The sequence below is a fragment of the Perissodus microlepis genome, chromosome 12 (genome assembly GCF_051167445.1).
Source record: "Perissodus microlepis isolate ML-2025 ecotype Zambia chromosome 12, ASM5116744v1, whole genome shotgun sequence".
Taxonomy (NCBI): Eukaryota; Metazoa; Chordata; class Actinopteri; order Cichliformes; family Cichlidae; genus Perissodus; species Perissodus microlepis.
This window is the reverse complement of record NC_140472.1, coordinates 10,935,760-10,958,100: the sequence shown is the minus strand read 5'-3', so window position 1 is coordinate 10,958,100 and position 22,341 is coordinate 10,935,760. Positions and strand designations below refer to the sequence as shown.

Sequence of the window (22,341 nt, the reverse complement as noted above, 5' to 3'; positions counted from 1 at the left end):
CTGTGTAGCTGTGTGGAGCAGCTAGCTCAGTCTTCCACTGGCCTGTCAGGGCCTGAGTCCTGCTGCATTTCCCAGAGGAGCTACATCTGCATGTCTGGAGACGGTGTGTGTGTTAAAAGAAATGCCCCCTAAGGCTCACTGTATATTACAACACAGAGGTCGTAGAGTAATACGACAGATAAAAGTGTTCAGGGGTGAAATTCAGTCAGCTTCATTCTCTGAAAAGTTAGAGTTGCTTTCCCACTGCAAATACCTCATGCCGACGGGACGCGACCCTGGAGAAGTTCTCTTAGGGCAATTGTGAATTCTTGACTTGACACAAGGAGTGAAGTCCTCAATTTTGTGATCAAAGTCCAACGTTTACTTAGCTGACACTGGAGTAGCTGAGAGAGAGCGAAAGAGAGAGAAGGGGGGGGGACTTCACAAGGATTTCATTCTGTGTCTCTGTGGTTTGAGTGTTGAGCTTCCTCCTTTTCAGCCACACTGCTAAAAAGCTACTCCCTCAGGGCGACTTACTCAGCCTGCACAGACACTGCCACTATCTTGTGATCTCCCTGCAAAAAGCACATGAAAGATATACAGACACGCACACAGACACACACACTCACATGCACAGAGTGAGGGATGTGTGTCAGAGATTACTTCAGTCACAGTATCTACTATTGCACTCTATTCTTATCTCTCCGCTGTTATCAACTCCCTCTAGACCGTAAGCACTGTTAACATTTCACCTCATTTCTAGTGTAAAACACTTCCAGGCCTTATTATCGTTGTCACGCGGCGTGTTTTAATTCCAAAAACTCTCTGTTAGACTAAAGAACTGTTTGCTGTGGCTTCACATTTTCAGTCCAACCTTTTGGGATCACTTTCAAAATCCCAGCACTGTTTATGGTACAGCATGATCTCGGGCATGAATGAACCTGTACTCTTCCAGTTTATCACCGGCATTGCTTATGAATTAGGTGAACCTTATCAATCATTTACGAGCCTCTCTGTGTTGTCATTTTCTTAGATCATAGCTCCCAGCGTCGTCTCGCTCAAAGAGTGTACGTTTGCACCTCACTGTCGACATGCAAGAAAAGATCCAAGCTCCTCCATGTGACCATGTGGGAAATGCCAAAAGAGTCCATTTCCAGCATGCATACGATCATGAGTTGGAGCAATGTGCTGAGTAGTATTCTGTGCTGTATATTGAGCAGCACCACCACCACCACCACCCGCACAGCTCACTGAAGTAACCCATCCCCCAGCTGAGACATTTATGTGACTACATTACAGCAACGTCCCATCCCCCCGCTAAGTGAGCTTTTCTGAGCAGGTCCCTGGGGTGGGTGTCAGTGTGGAAAGCAGACCTTTTTCCTTGTCCATGGGATGTTATTGATGAGGTAAGGTAATGGATCCCCCTGCTGTGCTCACAGGGCCACTGAAGATAAATCAGACAGTGGGTAAGACCCAACCAGCCATTCCACCTATCTCCACACTGAACTGCCATTTCATTAGCTTTATTTATGGGGGTTTTGCACTCTTCTGAAGCCCTCCCCTCTCTGTCCTCCCACTGAAAATGCTGCTATCCTTTAGTGCTATGGCAACCTATATACACCCCCACCCCATTCTTCCTCTTCTTCTTTTTTTTTTTTCCATCGAAATGGTAGTATTCGACCTCCCACACATTTTTCCTGGAACTAGTGCTAGCCTCAGTCTAGTTTATGTAAAAGTCAGCCTACAGCCTGTTATCTCACAGTGGACAAAGGGCTGGAATGGAAAGTGAAGGACATCCTGGACTTTTTACATTAGATCCAAGTCTATAGAGCTCAGCATTTCCTGCAGAGCTGTATTTGAGTTGGCTGATCAGTAGCAATTCACCTCTGGGCTTACAGCTCTCCGTGTAACAACAACCACAAAAAAAGCAGCCACTTGAGTAAGAAAAGAAATTCGTTTTTGGACCTTGCTGGAAAGGACTAGTTGAACTCATATCATCATCACAGATCAAATGTAATATTATGTTTTTTTCTGTCAGAAAATGTGTCCAAAATTGGAAAGCAGGCACAATTCACTGCTCGAGCTGAACGAGCTCACTTCTACGCCCATGCCAGCAGAATATGACACTGATTCTTTGTAGCTTTTTCATCACTATTGCTTCTTAACTGCCAAGGTTTAGATCACAACTTTGATAGCACGCTTAGGAAAGTCCACAGCATCAGGAGCCGATTGCATCTGTACAAAGCATCAGTGTTATCGCTGTTCGTCCTATCTGTTGATTGTAATGCATCCAATCAGAGGGCAGCTATCTATGCTGACTGATATTTCTGACGAGCTTTACAAATGCCAAACCTTCATCCATATGCAAATGTATAATATATGCTGAACCATGTGTCTATCTACCTATGTACTGAAAGTGGTAAATGCAGTGAATCATCACACATCCTCCTCACATCAGTTTTCCATTGAAAAGAATTTTTTTTTAACTTCCTTTCATGGTGAACACTGATCTCATGACAGTCCTGCTGGAACATGTCCATACAAGGTCCACTTTAGTGTACTCCACATGAATCCATGCAACCTGACAGATGGTTGACTAAGCTAAGCTCCTGCAATTTTTGACTCGAGCCCAGTTCCATCGGTTGACTTGGACATTGGACAAGTGTGAATATGCCTGTCACGCCCACACCAGCCAGAGGAAATTCAAGCATGATTTGTCACATGAAAGCAGAGTGTGCATCATATAGATGTGTTTTTACATATCTATCTATCTATCTATCTATCTATCTATCTATCTATCTATCTATCTATCTATCTATCTATCTATCTATCTATCTATCTATCTATCTATCTATCTATCTATCTATCTATCTATCTATCTAGAGAGAGAGAGAGAGAGAGAGAGAGAGAGAGAGAGTACTGGTTATTTCAGTCAATCACTGAAATCACATTTCTGCCTTGCACAGATTTAAACTTGTACTCCAAACCAATATCTGTGATTTCGTTTTTTTTTAAAGCTGCTAAATTACATGGATGCATGATGTAACAAAGACACAGAGCACTATCCAACTTTGTATTACATGTGGGCGAGGCTGGAAAGATTCATATTATGTCTCAGCAGTGAGATTTAGTCTACACGTGATCTTGATAAAAGGCAGGAAAAGAAAAAAAAAGAGAGAGAGAAAAAAGCGTTTGCTGGCTGTCGGCCAGGTGTGGACAGACTCAGGAAGTTAAGCCGGAATTCCAACAATGCAGGCAGTCGTTAGAGTCTTCAGCGAAGGTGCTGCCATTTCTCCTCTCAGTGCTGTCTTTGTTGTGGCGGCGAGGAGGCAGTTAGGTGAAATGCTGTGGCTGTGAATGCATTTCAACCCTCGCTCTGAATTGTAAAAACCGCGAGTGACGTGTGAATGATACAAAGCAAACAGTGGCATCAAAATCAGGCTCCTCTCTCGCGCCTGCGTCCAGGGGGGAAAGATAATTTTCCCAGGCTGTTTGACTCGAGCCCAGTCGTGACAATAATAAATGCCGGCGGTGACAGGATGAATTATGCCTCAGCTAAAAATGTACATCACAGCAATAGGAAGAAGCTGACATGTAATTACACCAGAGATATAAATAGCGACACATGCCTCAAAGTATCCATCACCTTCATCTTGAAATCACATTAGAAATGGTACACTCGATTTCAATTACGGATGTTTTTTTGTATTTTTTTTTTATTTCTATTTATTAGAACAGACACATTTCCCGGATTAACTGTATTTGAATCCAATTAGTTTAAGCCTAAGTGAACATTCCTTAAATACTACCCATGAATGCACTAAAAAAAAAAAAAAAATACCAGAGTCTAATAATGTGTTTCTAATCGGCCACGGGTTTTTGAAGGATGGCACCATGCGGCATGAGAGTATTTGAATTTGTAATCAAAGCTGATCATTCAGAAAGGGGAGCTCCATTAATCTGGCAGACTCCGGATGGCGGCCCATCTTTTAAGAAGTGCTGTTTTGATGAGGATTTTCCCTCCAGCCTCCTCTCACTTGTAAAAGGCTTTCTACGCTGCTGCTGTTTTCACCTTGTGTGTCTCTGCGTGCCAGCGATGCAAAATGTGCTTATGGATACACCAACTGTAGCAGTCTGTGTACAAATGATGTCACCGTGACAATGTCACACAAGTGCAAGATACACAACTTTACAGGTGTGCGGTTGAGATTAAAAAGCAGGTCAGCTCATACTGCTGATGGTCTGATCTAAAAGAAAGGAGAACTGCACATTACACCCCCGGCTTCTGCTTCATTCATTTGTTATATTTGTAACTCCTTATTTGCAGAAATTTATCTGGTGATAGAAAGATGTGGGCTGAGAACTCAATGGAGTTGTGGCTGTTGTAATGCCATCACAGGATGGTGCTTAGTTGATGTTTTATTTCGTAGCCATTATGGATGTCTGCAGTGCATCTGCCAGCTGATTGCCTTTAAAATCTCCAAAGTCTGCTTAGTTCATGCTCTCACCCCTGGTGGTGCCTTTCATGTGGGCTCTGGATCTACTGAAGCAATCCTTTAGTTGCACGAATAACTTGTAGAAAAGATACCCCAGAGGATCCAAAAGTGAGCTGCCGAATTTGCTTTGCATTCAGGAAAAAGTGCGCCCTGTCCAGATTTATCAGTTGTGAGAATTTGGAGAGAAAGGCAAAGAGAGTGCTGTGTCCATTTGGCCTTTGTCTGGAGCTTTGTTTAACATTATGAGGAGTCTGGCTGCAGATAAAACACAGCTGTTGACATTAAAACTGGCAAGTGAGAAACATTTGCACTTTATCAACAAGCTGATAAATTGGGCATTGCAGATCTGGGAGAGATTGTTCAGACAAACGGCTGGGTCCAGAAAACCCAGCTGAAATAAACAGTTATCTCTCCTGCTCTGTGATGGCTGAATGAAGAGATGGTGGTTATACTGATGGTTAGAGGGGGTCTCCCAAACCGCAGAGCAGAAAGAAAAACACAGGGAAGAAAGAAGAAAGGAAGAAAAAAAACAATCCCAACTGACATCATAGGAAAGGCTGCTGCTTAAATTTAGGGCGAGATAAAGTCTGGCTGGAGTGTGCCAGATAGTTATATGGCAAATACAGGTTGCCAAGTACATGTCCAAGTGGAATAACACAATAAATAATCATAAAATTAACTGAAACTTAGTACCATAGACTGTAAAAACCAGGATTACGTTTCAGCAGATTTTTTTTTTTTAATGATTGAAAAACAACAACAACAACAAAAAAACACAAGGCAGCCAGACATTTTCCACAAAATCCTCTCTGTGACTCAAGTAGATGCAGCATGGGTGGTGACTTTAGAAGCCAGTGTGAAGTAGAGAAAGCAGTTTCAGATCATTTGCAAGGCACCGGCTTCAGCAGAGTCATCAACTCAGTTCACAGCATGGCATGTTGTGATCTCCTGAATACTATCCTTCAATGTTAAGTCAGTGTATTCACAGCTTGTACTTCTCCATGGGAATCAAGCAGCACAGATGTAGACTTCCTGGAGTTTTAATGCTTGGGTTGACCCCCTTTTTTTGGAGGCTCTGGGTTCATAAAGGAGCAGGGAGGGGTGTAGCTGGAGAGGGCCAGTGAGTTTGAGTCTAATGTGTACCAATAAGTCCAGGATAAGATGGAAATTCTTGTGGACTGTTTGTAGAGTGTGTTAGATTATGATGGAAATTTAAGCAGCTGCACCGTGTATGCTTTATACATATATATTTGTTAATCACCTAAATAGCACACCTACAAATCTATTTGGAAAATTAATCATAACATTTTATTTACCAATGAAAATGAGTCATGCCAAATTACTATAATTTTGAATATGCTGTGGGCATGGGAAATGTGCAGTGCTTTGAGTAAAGAGGAGGAGCGAGAGAGCTTATGGACCTATTGAGAAAGACAGAGGCGGTTCAGCCCTGCTATGGTCTCAGCAGCAGCAGCTCAGGGAGTAGTACTAGACCACTGTGTTGTGCAGGAACAGGCACGACGTATCAGAAAACCGCTAGCGGATTAAATGAAAACGAAAACTACTCTTTCATGTGGATTAATCCCGGGGAGAGACGTTCAGTCGAAGCAAGAAGACCTTTAAGCGAAATTAGACCGAGTGACGAGGATTGGGACGTTAGTCACAGTGCGATAACACCACCGAATGATTTCTTTTGCCCCGCCGCTAAGGTTAGTTAGCTTTCATTGCTCGCTGTCCATTGGTTTGGGGGTCTGTTCTGCTGTTGGATGACGGGGTCCGGCTATTCTTTGGAGGAGAAACAGCAGTATTGACCTTTTCGGGTCTCTATGCTGTGCTATAGTTACACGGTCCGTCAGACCTGTATGAAATTAAATGTTTTAGCGGTGTTCGACTAGCTGGTTACCCATCTTGCCACAGTAGTGCTAGTTGGCTGGTTATTCCCAGCTAGTTAATTATTTTATAAATCCGGAACACGTGCTACATGGCTAGGCTAGGCTAGGCTGGCTAATGGCTAACTAGGGCTAGCTTCCCAAGCTAGCTGTCAGAATGACCGAGTAGCCAGCGCCAGTTTTATTCAGCTGAATTAATCATACACTGGTGGTGACTCGTTACTGACGCTATTCCACACACAACACGACCAATATCCGACAATATTAGTGATTGTCAACTTTTTACTATACGGTACCAGAAAATGGGTTCAAGCTAAGTCATTTAGCCTGCTAACTTGGCTATGCACAATAGCGCCCGGTTTGCGTTTGTAAACACTGGTTGTACATGAAGTGAACGTAATGCGCTGAATCGGCTTTAGCGGGGACGCATTGGTTTGTTGTCAGATGGCTGATAAGCTATATTTGGTGTGCAGTAGTTTTGTAAGCAGCTTGATGTCAAGTCTCTAAAAACAAAAGTAAAGAGGGACTGTAGGGAGTTTGCGTTAGTGTTTGGCTTCTCAACATTGCTGCTGAGTGAGTATACTTGCTGGAGTTGGACTGGGGGTTTTGGACCTCTGTGTATTTTCCGGTAAACTGCATTCCTGTCTCTACAGTCAGTCTATGTAATGATAGTCCGTCATAAAACATTCTAATTTTGGTGGTTCGAAGTAGTTAATCGCTATTGAGACACATCTGTTAATTCTGTAAAGACTGAAAACACTTTGGTTGGATACCTAAGGTAGTGAGTTACAAATAGTTTAAAAGACGTTTTCCTAATATTGAATGCTAGGGAGGACGTTCAGCTTGATGGTGTCCTTGTTGTCTAAAGTTATTTGTTCTATAGTGTATATCTTCAACTCTTGTAACACGTACTGTAGATAAAAGCCGATTATCAGCAATCAAATAATAGTCATTTGTCTTGTGAAATTTGTGTTGCTGTGATTGTTCCCTAAGAAACACAAATTCATATTTTGTCTCATATCTTACTTTTATGTGCCTACGTTTGAAACGTGTGCGAACACACAATTGCGAACATACATAGTGGTATGGTAATGTATATTTAAAAACTTGCAAACCTTAAACTGTAACTGTCTGGATATCTGGGATTAAATGATGTATTTACTGATCTGTCCTCTCTGGTTTGACCAAGTTGGTAAGCCACTTTGATGCACTTTATCACGGATGACCAAAGAGTCAATGCATTTTCCTGTTTCCATTAGTACATAGATTATGCACGTCACCAATGATAAAAATAGTGATCTGTGGTAAGACCACAGGTTTGTAGCAGAGCTAAAAAAACAACAACAAAAAAAGGAGTTGGACAACAAATGAATGAAATGTGTTTCACTCAAAATCAATCAGTATTAAATGCAATCCATGTATTTATGTTGCATGTCTTATAGCTATTCCAGTGCTTTATAACACTTGTGTGATAGGTTATGCTAAACAACTGATTGCTTTAGATTACTTCCTGTCAACTGAAACGTCTAACTTTATCAGCAGGAAGTTTTCCCGTTAAACATCTGGTACAGTGCACAAGTCAAATTGGGACAAATTTCCATAATATCTAAAGATAGTTGGAAGATAAATAAAGGGAAAAACCCTCTGATTTATTTCTTTTTCACTCTGATATTTATACATCAGATCCCACCTCTCCCCCAACACTAGCATGGTTTAACCACCCATTAACCACCTACTGCTCCACATTGCTAATTAGCATAAGCAACATGAGCACATGGGTAGTTAGGATATTATGATGTATGTGTGTGTGTGTTACTGAAGCTATTTTTATACACATGCTCTTTATAGCAACAAGGAGGGTGTTTTGTTACTGAAAATGGCTAATCACCTGTTTTGTTTAATGCCATTTTCACCACCAACGTTGGCTAATGTACAAATAATGTTCCTGCAATTACCAGTAATGATGAAGCAATCCCTCAGTTTCTCCACCATAGCTTTTATGTAATCTTGTGATTGTCTCATTCATCTAGTCATCCTTGTTTGTCTGCATTTACATTCATGTATTGGATTGAAGCCCACGCTGTTGTTAAAGTAATGACAGTAATGGCTGTGGCAGCAGGTCGGGTGGGGGAAATATTGTGCCGGTACTGCGTCATGACACCGTAATATGTTATTCCGGGGGCTTCAAGCTAAGTATTATTAGAAACAAATATCATTTTCCTAAGCTTCAGCCCTCAATTTTTCTGGACAGCTGCATATTAAAATCGGTTGGACTGGACATTAAATGTCCTCTAGTACAAATTTTGTGTGATGTTTGATTGCGCAGGTTGTTTAGCTTATTTAGTACATTAATGTAAAATCACTCGATATTACAAGCAGTTATAGTACTTGTAGACACTTGGTGTGTGATCAGGCAGGCTGAAAAGCTTTTAAACCTCCTAATAATCCATAATGCACTCAAAATCAAAAATCTAATTCTGATGTGAATCCTCAAAATTGGAGTCTGTATTGCATAGTGTCAGGATTGTAAAGAGTTAAATCTGAGTGAGGCGATATCTCCCCCTTTTCCAGAAGGGTAATGGGGGCAGGAGATAATCCCGTGCTCTGCATGGAGCCTCAGGGAGACCGTTACACCGCTAGTTCAATTTCTTCTCTTATTAAGAAACACAACAGAGTTATGAAACCGGAAAGGGGAAGTTCTTGCTCATTTCATTTTATTTCATTGTGAAAGATGAATCCTTACAGTAAATTCTTGTGGGAAGACAAAGCACATTGCATCGTCATAAATCAAAGATTTCCATTAAAATTCCAAATGTCTTTCTTTCATAATAATAAATGTCACAAGTTCTTTATTTCTTATTTATGTCGCCATTAGCTGCCTCTGATATAGCAGGTAATCTTCCACAAACAACAAAATATACCATATACAGGAAGAGCATGTGCAACACATCTAACTCTTGTAACTAAAATCATATTCTAGATGAGTTAAAAATGGTGTTATAGTCAGAGTAATGTGAGCATTTGCAGTACATGCATAGTAAAAGACTGCCTCAAATTTGATTACATTTTTTTTTCTTTTTTTGCATTTGTTACATTTGAACTGTCAGATCAGTCTTGAATACACTCCAGACACATACATGGTCAGCTGGACACCCGATAACAAACTAATGTTCTGTTATACTACTTTGAAGTCAACTTGTTCATGCGTAGATGTTGCAATGTACTGTAAATTTTCTATAGATTTTGCATGGTTACCCCCCTAAATAAACAAACAAAAAACATGAACATCCACATGGATCTTTGCAATCAAATTCTAAACCTGAGTTGATCCTAGTGGACTTGTGGATGTAGAAAGTATATAATGAATGCTTGAGACTTGGGTGTAGTGCCTAAGCATGTTTTTAATTTGGGGAAAGAAATATTAAATATTTGCCAAAACACCTCAACTGGGTGTTTTGGCAAATAGGCAACACCATGGTGGAGATGGTGAACCCAAGTGAAGCGATGCAGAATACCTTTTTGTAACTCAAATCATGACGCGTGTTTAAAAGATTTACAGTCCTAACCACGTTTCATTACAAGGCTTTGCCTTTTCCTATGCTATCATCATAAATAAGAATGTTTTTAATGGCTTGCTGGTTAAATATATGCTACACTGGCTCACTGTTCCTTCTCGTGGTACATATTTGAATTACAGGAAAGTACGGCCTGGTTATAGTCCAATTTTAGTTGATATTTCTTCAGCACAGTGCACACAAGTTTTGAACTGAAGTCATAGCGGTTGTTTCTTCACATTCTGATAGTGGATTTAGCACAGCATGCATATTAGGCAAAACAACGTCTGTCTATATACATCCTAACTGCTAGCTTTATATGCTGTATGTCTTCAGACTTGACCAATCCTTGTAAAAATGAAGAAATGTACAGATATGTATTCATGCACATGTATGAATGTATGTAGGTAGGCAAATGTAATTTTTCTTGATTCGGACTCAGTTGAGTGTCCTTAGTGCTCTATAAGGATTTTATTTGGATTTTAGAAATGGTATTTGTGGTATGGGAACAACACTTGCCTTGGACTTGCTTTTTGTTGGCCAGTGTCAAACCATGCATATACATTCTTAATCAGATGTTAACAGCTTACTAGATCTGGTGACATTTGTCCACATGCAATCCAACTCATCTGTCTGCTTGGTGTGTCAGGGCTGTAAGCCATTGTTTTATATCAGCTAAAGCCTTGGTTCAAATCTCTACCCGAATCTTGGCTATTGACAGGCCAGTTGGATGGGGAATTAAATCACAAGTTCACATGGTTTCTTACCCTCGTAATGCAGCAAATCCAAGCAGATGTGACTTTTCCAACACTTAGCATTTGACACAGCAAATTAAATGTTTATTTACTCTAACTGCTGCACAAACAGAGTGATTATAGGGAAACGACACAAGTTTAGTACGTGGTGCACTTCATGAACCCTCAAGTTTACATGTGGAAACCTAAGAGAGAAATATGAGGCAGTCTCTGTAAAACTGCCTCGCAGGCTCTTTCCCTCCTCCAACCCAGTTTCCTTCTCACTGGATGAGTAAGTGCAGCTGTCTAGCATTTCTTGCTCACTAGTGGACTGCACCTGGTAGGTTTTGTGTGTGGAGAATGTTATGCATGACTCAGTGTGATAGAATATTATGATCAAGCACAGCTGGTCTGTTGCTCTGCTTCAGATTACAATCTAAGTGCCATTGAACTGGACAATGGTACCACCCCAGCTCTAGTGGCTACATGGGGGGGGCCGAAGTTAGGCAGCTGTGCTATTTTATTTTATTTTTTAAATTTTTTTGTGATTGCAAATGGAAAAACTTGTTGTGACGTGTTGTTCAAAGAAAATGTCTCTGATATTGGTTATCCTGCAGCTTCAGATTTCTGCCCTAATCATCTAAGTAATCTAATTTTAACATTTAGGCAGTTATAGAGAGGAGGAGGTTGGGCATGTTCGGTCTGCTGGCCTAGGGGTTGAAAGGGTATGGAGGTCAGACCGATTCTGTGTCCATCACCTTGCAAAGTTTAAAAACGGGAGATCTATTCTTCAATCAGGAATTTGTGTTGCTTGAGAAGTAACCTGTAAAATTCCTCATATGTATAAACATTGAAAACTGATTGCCTATCTTGTTATAGTAGACATTTTTTTTACACTCTTTAGGGTGTTCATGTTGACCTTTATTGTAAAGTAGTCTATCAGGGTTTTAAACAATACCTTATTTTTTGGCTGTTTGGCTTTTGTGTTGCATGCAAAGTACTTCCAGAATAATTTTGTGGTATATAGGCTGTAGATGATGTTGACAGTTGGTATGGCGCTCTATCACTGCGTTAATGCACTATCTGTTCCTGTCAATTACAAAAACTGTATAAACAGCAGTCTAAACTGCTACTATTGTTTGTATTCATGTTGTGGCAGTATGCATTTCTAGTGGGGTTTTTTGGTATGTGGAAGAACACGTTTTATAAGCCCACGCTTTATCGTAAAACACTTGAATCTTAGGTTAGTAACAAGAATTTTTTTTTTGTTTGAGCACCAAACTTCACTTCCTTTTGTTACAATGATCTATTACAGGAATCGTGGTATCTTTTCCTTTTTAGGTTAGCTTGCTCCTTTTTATTAAATGTCATGAGTTTCTCTTTTAGTCGGTGACTTTGAAGATTAGACGTGAATGCGTTTTAAATACGAGAGAATATGATCAAATGTTTAATGTTGAGCTACTTAATTTACTCTTTTTTTGTTTTTTGTTTCATCGATACAATTACGAAGATAATTAAATGGTCAGAAAAGATACTTAGCACCATCTCAAAACCTTCTGTGATACACCTGTGTTTGGATGCTGTTATTAGAAGGTAGTCATTTATTATTCATAAGGTGTTCTGTTTTGATTACCCTAGCTATGAAATATTCTTGCTATTAAAACCAGTCACCCATATTTAAACGCTATAAAAGAGAGCCAGACAGCGGATTAGTAAAGATTAGAAATGGCTCTGTGGTAAGTGATTCACTTGACTCACTTACGCAACACAGATGACAGCATGGTAAAGGGCATTACTCTTGTTTGTGTGTAGGCTACCAGTGTGGGTAGTGTTGCATTTGCCTCTCTGATTAGCCCAAGTTTTCTACTAGGAGTATGTTACAGCATTGTTATTTGTTTTTTTTCCCCCATTAAAGGATGTTAGTTAGCCAAGCTGAGAGTTGGTGAACACATATCAGCTGTATTCCACTGTAGAAGTGAGAGGTATGAAAGTGTAATTACTGGTTGCGTGTGCTTGTGTGAGAGGACTGAACTCCTGTCTTGACATGTACCTTGGATCCATGACAGTGCAGTTTGGAACAAATTAGTCCTTTTGAATGTGCCTTTACATCAAGCTGTTGATATGACATCTGGTCTTTGCTTTGTAATGTTTGGATTTATTCCCTGCTTAAATGGTTCCCTGACTGTAATTAATTCAAGCTTGTGTGTCATGTTTGGGAGCGGTGTATTGTTTGTGCCATCTGTGTCAATACTGGAGGCATGTATGGACTTTAGTATTTGGCAATACATGCACGATGTCAGTGTACACGCATAGACACCTTGTCATGCACAACTGGAAGTTCTATGAAGCTGCTATCATGAGGGGCAAAAAGGCACTCGGGTTGCATGCTGCCATACTGAAGAACATTTCAAAGTTCTTGAATAATTAAGCAGCAGTGCGGGGGACGTAGGTCAGCTCAGCAGACAAGTGCACTCCTCAGTTTTATTTCCTGCTGCTTAGAATTGAGAGCTGAATGTCAGGTGGACTTTAATTAGCCAATGGAGAATAAAGGGAGATTCATAAGTTAAAGCTTCATGTTATCATGTCCCACACAGCTGGGAAATAACTTTGTGTGTCAGTAACAGATAAATGATATTTTGTACTCTAACAGTAATGGCCATACAACAATTTCTGCATAAAATGTAAACTGTTACATGAACAATTCCTTATCTTTACTTTGTGAACTTTACCAGACAAGTTATGAAGGCGGAGTTGGAGTATTGTTGTGCATTTTCTGACATTTCTGACCTGAATGAATAAGGTTTATCTAGACAACTTGAATTTATATTATTTAGTTCAGATTTTTGTATTTGCCTGACTTGTAGTGCATTTGCATAACTGTTAATTTTACAAGTATGCTCAAAGAATAAATGAACAGTATAATTTAGCATTGTGATAGAGAACTTGAGTTGTTTCCAGTGGTTTTACTTACCTACTTACCATTGAATATCCTCGATAGGCCAGTTTTGGCTAATAAAATCCAGAATGTATGTGATAATACAACAGCTTTCTTATTTGACTTGGTAAACGATTTCCTGCTGAGTTTATGGTCTCAGTCTCTCATTTGGGGTCGTACTAAAAATTGGGTTTATTAATAAGAGTAGAATTATTTGTGGTTTACTTATTGGGTCGTGACTTCTGCTTCACAAGCCGTCAACCAGCCAGCAAGTGGTTTCACAATCAAAGCCTCCCCTGCCTGTCACATCTGAATTTTGAAACCAAGATGGCAACAGCAGAAATGCCACTCTTGAGGGTTCAAAACTAGACTTTAGCTTGGTTAGTGAGCTTCACTTTTAAAGACACAAAAGCTGCTAATTAGTGCTACAAGACTATTAAAATGCTACACATGCAGGGGAGCAGTCCAGTTCAGTAGCTTGGATTGTCAGAGGTGAGGCCTTGGGACAGACATTGGTTTTCGTGGCCTTTCCTAGCACACCTGTCAGTCAAAGAAGCCGTACAGATATACAGCTACCATGTATTTAGTTGCTTTACAAGGGGAGAAATAGTCATAGAGACCCAAGTTGCTTTTGTACTGGACTCTAAACATGCTATTCAGTTGTGCATTTTAACATGTGAGTTTTCAGTGGACTCTTTTGCAGCCAGTCTCAAGCCTCAGCACAGTAGTTATTGGTACAGGGATGTCTGAATCACCACCATAGGTGTAGGGCTGCCACAAACGATTATTTTGATAGTCGACTAGTCACCGATTATTTTTGTGATTAGTCGACTAATCAGATCATCATCCATTGGACGTAAAACGTACAGCTTATTGCACCAGCAGCATCTGCTCTTATATAACTATCATTAGGTTACAGCTTTAAGTGTTTAAGGTATGTGCTAACTAAAAATAAAGACAAGATGATAGTTTATTAAATTTTAATGAAATTTGCAGATTGTCTCGGTGAAGTTTAATAAACTCCTTGCTATCTAAAATATAACAGGACACTGGAGTAAATTCTGGAGCATCTCACACTTCTGATGATCAGTTGTCTGCTTGACGTTTATTCAGCTGTGTAAAAACTACAACTTTAATCTCAGCCAAACCGATTTACTCAGGAACAAATAAAATACTAAAAAAAAGCCATTTTGAAGTTATCTAAGTGACTTATATATCATGTTTAACCTGAGTAGCGAAAGATGGCGGTGGGTTTGAAAACGATTTGCCGGGAGTCCGGTGTTCTCACGGGCTCTAGTGAGCCTTGCCCCCGGCTAGCTATCGAGCTAGTGGGTAACAGACGTCTCCGAAAACGTCGGAGCGCTTTTGAAAATATGTGGTGTCTTGATAAGCTGAGCAGATATTTGAGGTTTACACAGCTACATTCTTGCCTGAAAATATGTTAAACGTTTATTTTGTGACCCAGAAAGAGTAATATTAAAACTAACTAGCTGCCGCCATTGTTGGAAACTGAGCTGGGCTGCGCTATGAATTCTGGGACAGAGCTACTTCTTCTTCTTCGGGGTTTAACGGCAGCTGGCATCCTTGTACATGCAGTGCTGCCATCTTCTGTTTCAGTCCGTTATTACACTCTTAAATCCTACTACTTATTCCTGCGTCTTTTGTGATCTTACAAAGCTTCAAACGACGCATCGACTATTAAATCAGTCGTCGACGATTTTGATAGTCGACGTAATCGTGACTAGTCGACTAATCGTGGCAACCCTACATAGGTGTATGATTGTGGCCACCATTTTATCCATTTGACTGTCTATTATAATTCAACTTCAAGGTTCTTTATTTGTCACATGCATAGTTATACAAGTATAACACACAGGGAAATGTAACCTGACACGCTCCTCGACATGTGCAAAAATGGGGGGGTGGGGGGGGGTTGAGGAAGAACTATATACATACACACACACACACACACACACACACTAGGTGTATATACTATAATAATTCCATTCCCCAATATGACATATGGAGCGAAGGATTTGATTAGTTTGTTGGTCGTGTATATGGTGTTACAGGTTTTAGGAACAGCTTCCACAAATGGGTCACATTGCGTATATGTTGGATTAGAAGCTCGAAAAATGTTCTCTAATTTTTTTTAGACTGTATTGAGTTCAGTGTGTATCAATGTTTACTTTCTAACCAGTTTCCTCAATACTTTGCATTCTCACTTTGTGGTTTCATTTGTTTTGTATGTAGGCGTATTCCCGTAAACTGATTCTTAGGCGCTTATTAAGATTTTTGTTGATTCTTCATAATGGAGTTACCAGAGAAATTACGTAAATTTTGCTTCCCTGGCGTCAGCATGTGTGAGTGAGCAGGAGGAGTATCTTTTAGATCCTCAAGAGTGTTTTGGTTGAGTGGCTTTGCTTGCATGATTACAGGGAGTCATAGTTGGCAGTGTGTGAAGGCCTGTGTTCTACACTGGGCAGCAGGGAGGGGGCAGGGCGAGCCTTATGTAATTTCACACAATGTCGCTGAAGCGGCCAGTAGCGAGGGAACAGGCAGGAAATCCAATAATGGCTCTACTGTACACCATAGACACAGCTGGATGACCACATCTGGAGGTTCAGGACAGCCAATCGCTGGTTCTGTTAGTCTCTCACCACCTCCTGGCTAGTCCTTTCCTGTCAGATTAGTCCATTTTAAAGTCTGTGTTGAAATGGTGACAATGATGCATGTAGTCTATTGCAAAATACAAATGCATTTTTTCTTCTTCTTCTTCACATTCTTTTTTACCTTATGTCTGATACAGCTATCCTAGTGGATTATTCAGAGTAGTTATATATTTTTCTTTTGGTTGTTTACTGTGGGTATAACAGTAGGTGAATCATAGTTGGTTTTTTTTTTAAACTACACATTTATACTAATAGCTTCAGCATACCAGTCTCATAGAGGTTTCCCTTAAAGGTGTGCAGCAGAGCATCTCCCAAAGCTAAACTACTAAAATGGTTTCAAACCTAAGTTTTATCTGCGTGTAAGGTAAAAAAGTTAAGATGAGTCATGCAGTCAGCTGACTCATCTTACAAAGGTAGATAAACTGTGATGTGCCATTAATTTAATTTCTGCTGTCTATCTTTTAGAGCTTCTGAAACGGCCTTGTTTTTCCTCTGTGGCCTGCGGTCTGTTGATCTGATTGGCTAAAGCCTGTGGTAGACATGGCCAAGATATTTTTGAAAGTACGTACCCCTTTTCCAAACAGCTCTCAGGGATGACTTCCCTGATGGTTCTCTGTAGCAAACCTAGCAAATCTAGTGCTTCACTTAGCTTTTGGGCTAGGGTCCAACCCTAAATTGGCAGCAATACTGAACCCTAATACCCACCAAATCTAAATGTTTTAAGATTTATGAGAGTTCTGTAATTGGCTTTTCTTATGAGAACACAGTACTGGTTCACATCTGGGCACTACAGCCTGAAATGGACATCTAAGCAGCGTTAATGTTAATAAGTGTAAAATATATGTGATGCATATGCAACAAATTAGGTGACCTACTTTTGACACATTTCTTTTCAGTGCACAGAATATAAAGGCTTTTAAGCATAGTATTGCATTGTATGGCAAGCATTATTTCTCTACTTTTCTTGTCAAACTAAATGGCACAGTAGGTTTGTGTTTTAAAGGACCTTATTTGGGTAGCATTACATTGGTTATTTTACCTAATAAGAGTCATATCAGTGAAGCTTCCTGTGCTGTTTATACTTGAATACTTCCACTTTCATTTTCAGTCACAGCGTCTGAAATAGCTTTGTTGTTATTTTTTTTTTCTTTTTTACTCGTGTCTCATGGCTGCAGGTGTCTTTGTTTCTAATCATGCTGCTGTTAGTGTGATAGGCAGTGCTGTTCCGTCAGATTTAAAATGAAAGGTCTGACAGGCTGTGGTTAAGGGTCATTGTACCTCTTTCTATCAGGCAAATTACAGCTGTGTCAAAGTTGACTGTGGGTGTTCACACTTTTTGCACAATGTCTTCAGTTGCTGACTGTGTGTTGTGACCGCAGATTTCCTTTGTGAAAGTCAAGCAGGGGTAGGCTGCAGTGTTTGGGTAACTAGGGCAACTGCTTTCCTATGTGGCAGCTAACAGTGTTATCATTAGGAAAGCTTCTAGCATCCTTGCACCTATTGCCAGATTAAGATCGAGTACATTCAAAAATAAAACACAGATTCTGGTCTGATTTTCAGATATTTGAATGTTGACATCTTTGTATGTTATCTCTAGATTAACCAAATTTGCCACAGTGTGCGAAGTATACTTCACCTCTTAGCCTTTTTGGTCCCAGCGCTTTTTAAAATAGACACAGAAAGCCAACATTAGTGTAAGTTTAACCTTATTTCAAGCTGAAAACTCTGAAAAAAGCAGTCTTTCTGTTTTGATGACATAGGAGGGCTTCACATACGTGTTGGTCTGGGTGTTAGTGATAGATGGATATATCTTCATATCCCCATATTCATTACTAGTCCAAACATATTGAGATATGCCAATTCTGATGCACATTTCAAAGCCTAAATGCTGAACACACAAGAAATCTGTTTTTGACAATTTAAGCCACACTGGTGACTGCTTTGTTGTGGTGTCTAATAGTTTGGAGCAGTAGTTAAGTAAATGTAAAATTCCTAATAAAAACCTAGCAGTTATTAATAAGTTTGGGTGAGTCCACTGTTGCGGAAAAAAGGGAATATTTTTCACAGGCGCGCTGTTCCTCGTGCTGCCTAAAAATAATTGAAAGGCTACTGATGTAGTACTTGTCACCTTATGAAAGCAACACCATCTGTGGAACAGTCTTCCTCAACCCATTAGAGAATGCTCTACACTCAATTTGTTTAAGGCAAAGGTTAAAAACTGGTTATGGACAAATCAAGTGTGTGATCATGTATGAGTTGTATAGTTTTAATGTTTTATTTGGGAACAGAATGGTGTGTATGTGTAAGTTTGGTGATGGAGTTTTTATTATGAACGAATGATGAATTTTTATGAATTATTATGTCTATTTTTTATGCTTAAGGACAACAGATGGAAATTAGCCCTTGGCTATAATCTGGTATATTTACATTCATGTAATTTTTTTTTTTTTACATTTATGTTCATTAACATGCACTGTCCTAAATAAAATAAATAAACACCAGTGATTGTCTAACTAATGAGAACCGCACCAGCCTGAGTCTCCAGCTCTCATATTTAATTAATGCATTAGCACACCAGGCAAATACCCTCTTCATTGGCCAGATGGCGCTGATCATCGCATATCACACGGGTTGTCTGTTGGCACAAATCGTGCCTGTGTTCTTTTTAAAAAAAAATTTTTTATGGCTGTGTCTTAGATTAAATATGTACTTACAATAAGGTATTTCTTGCATCATGACCTCTTTACAGCATTGATTTTTATGTCGTCATCCTACTTTTTAATGGCAGCAGTCTGCCTTATCGTCATTGTTTTGATATTTCAGCCTGGCAGTAGAAATGCTGGTGCACTTTGGTTTGGATCTTTAAGTGTTTTTGTTCTGAGATTAACTGAAAGGTATTTACAATCACCTTCTCTCTTTTTCTTCTTTTTCATTTTACTTTTTGTAGTACGTCTTCTTCTTGGCGTTTCTGTTCATGACACGGGCCGATCAGAATGAATTATTTAAACAGTGAAACAAGGCAAAGTCATGTCTGGGAAACATCAGTGTCAAGAGAAACCTTTTTTTGTCTTTAAATATAAAACAAAGTTGGTGAGCTCACTTGGAAATAGTGTAATGATTTCCACTGTATCATCTTAGGATGGGCATTGACCTTCTTTATGTCTTTTGACCTTAAAAGATCTATTTGGGCCTAATTGTTAGGCTTCAGTGGATTAATTGCAAGGGCTCTGTTTCTGTGTTAAATTTCAGTGGATGGGGAACGAGGAAAAATGTTGGAGTAGAGCTGCATGAATGTGCAAGACTATGCTAAAGTTTCTCCAGATTGAGCTATAAGACTGCAGGTCCCCCCCGCCAAAAAAAAAAAAAAAAAAAAAGGAGCACCAGAGTTGAAAAATATGAAATCATGTTATGACTACCACAAGATGTTAAGGGTGTCCAGTGACATTAACCAGACGTGTCTCAGATCACCTGATATGTCTGGGCAGTTCGTACATCTGAAATGTATTTTGCCCATAACCATTTGGTGCTATATAAAGAAACAGGAAGTGCAAAGATGTGTGAACAGACTGGTTTTTCTCCTCTCACTGGATCAGCTGCAGACTGGTAAAGACCGAAAAAATACATGGACACACTCAGGTTAAAGTCCCGTTGAAACACAAGCTTACACCACTTGTAAATGTTAATACAGGAGTTTACCAAGACTGTAGGAGAGTGTGCTTTCAGTACCTGTAAGAAATCTTCTGCCATTTAGATAAAATGGTTTTGAAGCGTCTAAGCAGGACGTCAGGGAAGCACAAGGTTTTTTTTTTTTTTTTTTTTTTTTTAGGTTAATGTGTAAGAGAATCTACTGTGTAATGGTAATTGAATTGGTTTAAAATTAACAAAAATGACAGTACAGTATCTAATTTGGATGACCAAGCAACTTTTTTTTTTTTCTTCAAGGGGCAACAAGCAACAATTGGAACATCTGGATGTTGGATGAGATCACCAGAATCAAAGACAAAAACTAATTGATGCAGTGGCCACCAGGGCTGTTCAATATAACGATATATATATATCGGATGACGATATAAAAACATCTATTGTTTCATTTTACGCTATCGTTTTTGTGGTGTCACAAAATAAACTGTTTACTGCAATATTTTTTTCACCGTTTTGATGGTCACTGCAGTGGCTATATTCATTTAAAGTTCTCTCTTTCTCTTATATTTAATATAACCACACTACGGACGGACAAGCGCCTGTTTTTATGCGTTGTCGTTAGCAATAACGTCGGTAAAACCATCGCCTGTCCGCTTGTTTATTTTCCACATAAACCTTTCACAATAAAGTTCAAGATCCTGTTGAGACTTTTCAAAATACACTGAACCACGTGAAAGAGTATGCAGAGTGTTTACGGATGAGAAGCAAAAAAGAGCCCTCAGGTGCTAAAAAATAAACCTTAGACTTAAACGTTAGAACAGGCTTTTCCCCGCAGCACACTGTGTAATAAATACTCACAAAGAAAATGGCAGCCGTTACAACTTATGTCTAAAATTGTATAGTTTCATGCATCGGTTAAAACACTCGACTCCAGGTACATGACGCCCAGCCTGGAAACACTTCACGCAAGTCGAGCTGCCCAAGATTCACAGAATTTTCAGAAAATGTAAAATTTTTGTGATTTATTTAGTTATCGGAACGATAGATGTCTTCTATTGGGATATGAGATTTTGGTCATATCGCACAGCCCTAGTGGCCACATTTTTCCTGTCACTTAGCTGAATGCTGCTTTCACTCGCATCTCTTTAAAATACAGGAAGGTCCCAGAGAGGCACTCTTTGGGTGTCTGAGCCGGGTAGTGAGTATAACAACCTCACCTACTTGTTGTTTACAAGTGGCAGCCAATCACAAGAAAGTTGGCATAAAGGAAGGGGTAAGGGAGCTAAAATGGCCTGTTTGAGATGGTGGATGAACTGAGGGGATACACTAAGACCCAGTTTAGGATAAACACAGATTACCTTGAACTGTAAATCATGCAAAGCTACTTCAGTTCAGAATAAACATATGGAGCTGGTAGTGAGCTTACTAGGTCTCTGCTAAGGATACAATTACAGCGCTGTATCTTTACATGGCAAATAGTTGTTTGCTTCTATTTTAGTATTCACAATCATGTATATATAAAAAAAAATCCTTTAATTTTCTCAGGAATGAGGACAATCAATTGTGCTCAAGCTACAAAGTCTGAGCACACCGAGATTTGAATAACTGTTTATATCAGTAGAATGAAACTGTTGTTTGAAGTCTGCCTTCTGCTCCACTTGAAGACTGCAAGCCGTCTGTGTGCTCTGTGCTAGTATTTCCACAGCCATTCCTAAAATGGAGAGGGAGGGTGGGGTGTGTGGGGGTAAGAGGATGAAATATTGGCTTGCACTGCTGAAGGTTGAGGCCCACTCTACTATGTGGAAAAGAAGAGAGTAAAAAGAGAGTGGGGAAGGAAGGCACGCTAGAGCAAGAGAGTGAGGTGACTGAGTTCATTTGCAGCATTGGAAGCAAGCCAACGACTTGCCTGTGGGTGTCTGTAGCAGTGCCAGTGCATGTGTTTAGCCCGTCGCCTGGAAGGCCCCTTTCGCTTCAGAGTGGATGTCAAAGATCACTCATTGTGTTGGTTCTCTCATCTTGATTGAGGTTTTTTGTTCTCTGCCGATCTTGTGACTGCCTGCAGACTTGTTTTCTCACTTCTCAGGGGAATCTCTCTGAACACGACAGTCATCAAAGAGAGGTTTCTGCGTGGGTAGGCTCATCTCACCCCGTTTAAGTCTTTCTGGCCTCTTTTTTTGACCTTTTATTTTGAATAGTACACATTATGTCAATACAGCAATAGTGTCTTAAATTATTTAAGGGTTTCTGCTAAAGGACTTTCCCTCTGTGGTCTGTTTACTCAAGTCTGTCTGACCAAACAATGAGTGTGCACTAGTTTTGTGAAAATATTTGAAGCCACAGTTTAGACTGCGAGACACAAAGGCACAGTCTCTAGTTGGTGTGAGACTCTGAGCAGTGTTTTCCCATCTTGTGGCCTCTATGAGCCTATGTTTACAGAGCT

General features: G+C 39.9%; 1 protein-coding gene across 4 annotated transcripts in view; it reads left to right on the top strand.

Moving 5' to 3' along the window:
• The first annotated feature begins 5,929 nt into the window (after positions 1-5,929).
• The window catches only part of ncor2 (nuclear receptor corepressor 2), a 90,121-nt gene continuing 73,709 nt past the window's right edge, over positions 5,930-22,341 (top strand). For all 4 annotated transcript variants that reach the window (XM_084946870.1, XM_084946869.1, XM_084946865.1 and 1 more), the window contains exon 1: positions 5,930-6,184. The gene's annotated coding sequence lies outside the window, so the exon portion shown is untranslated. The remainder of the gene's footprint in view (positions 6,185-22,341) is intronic.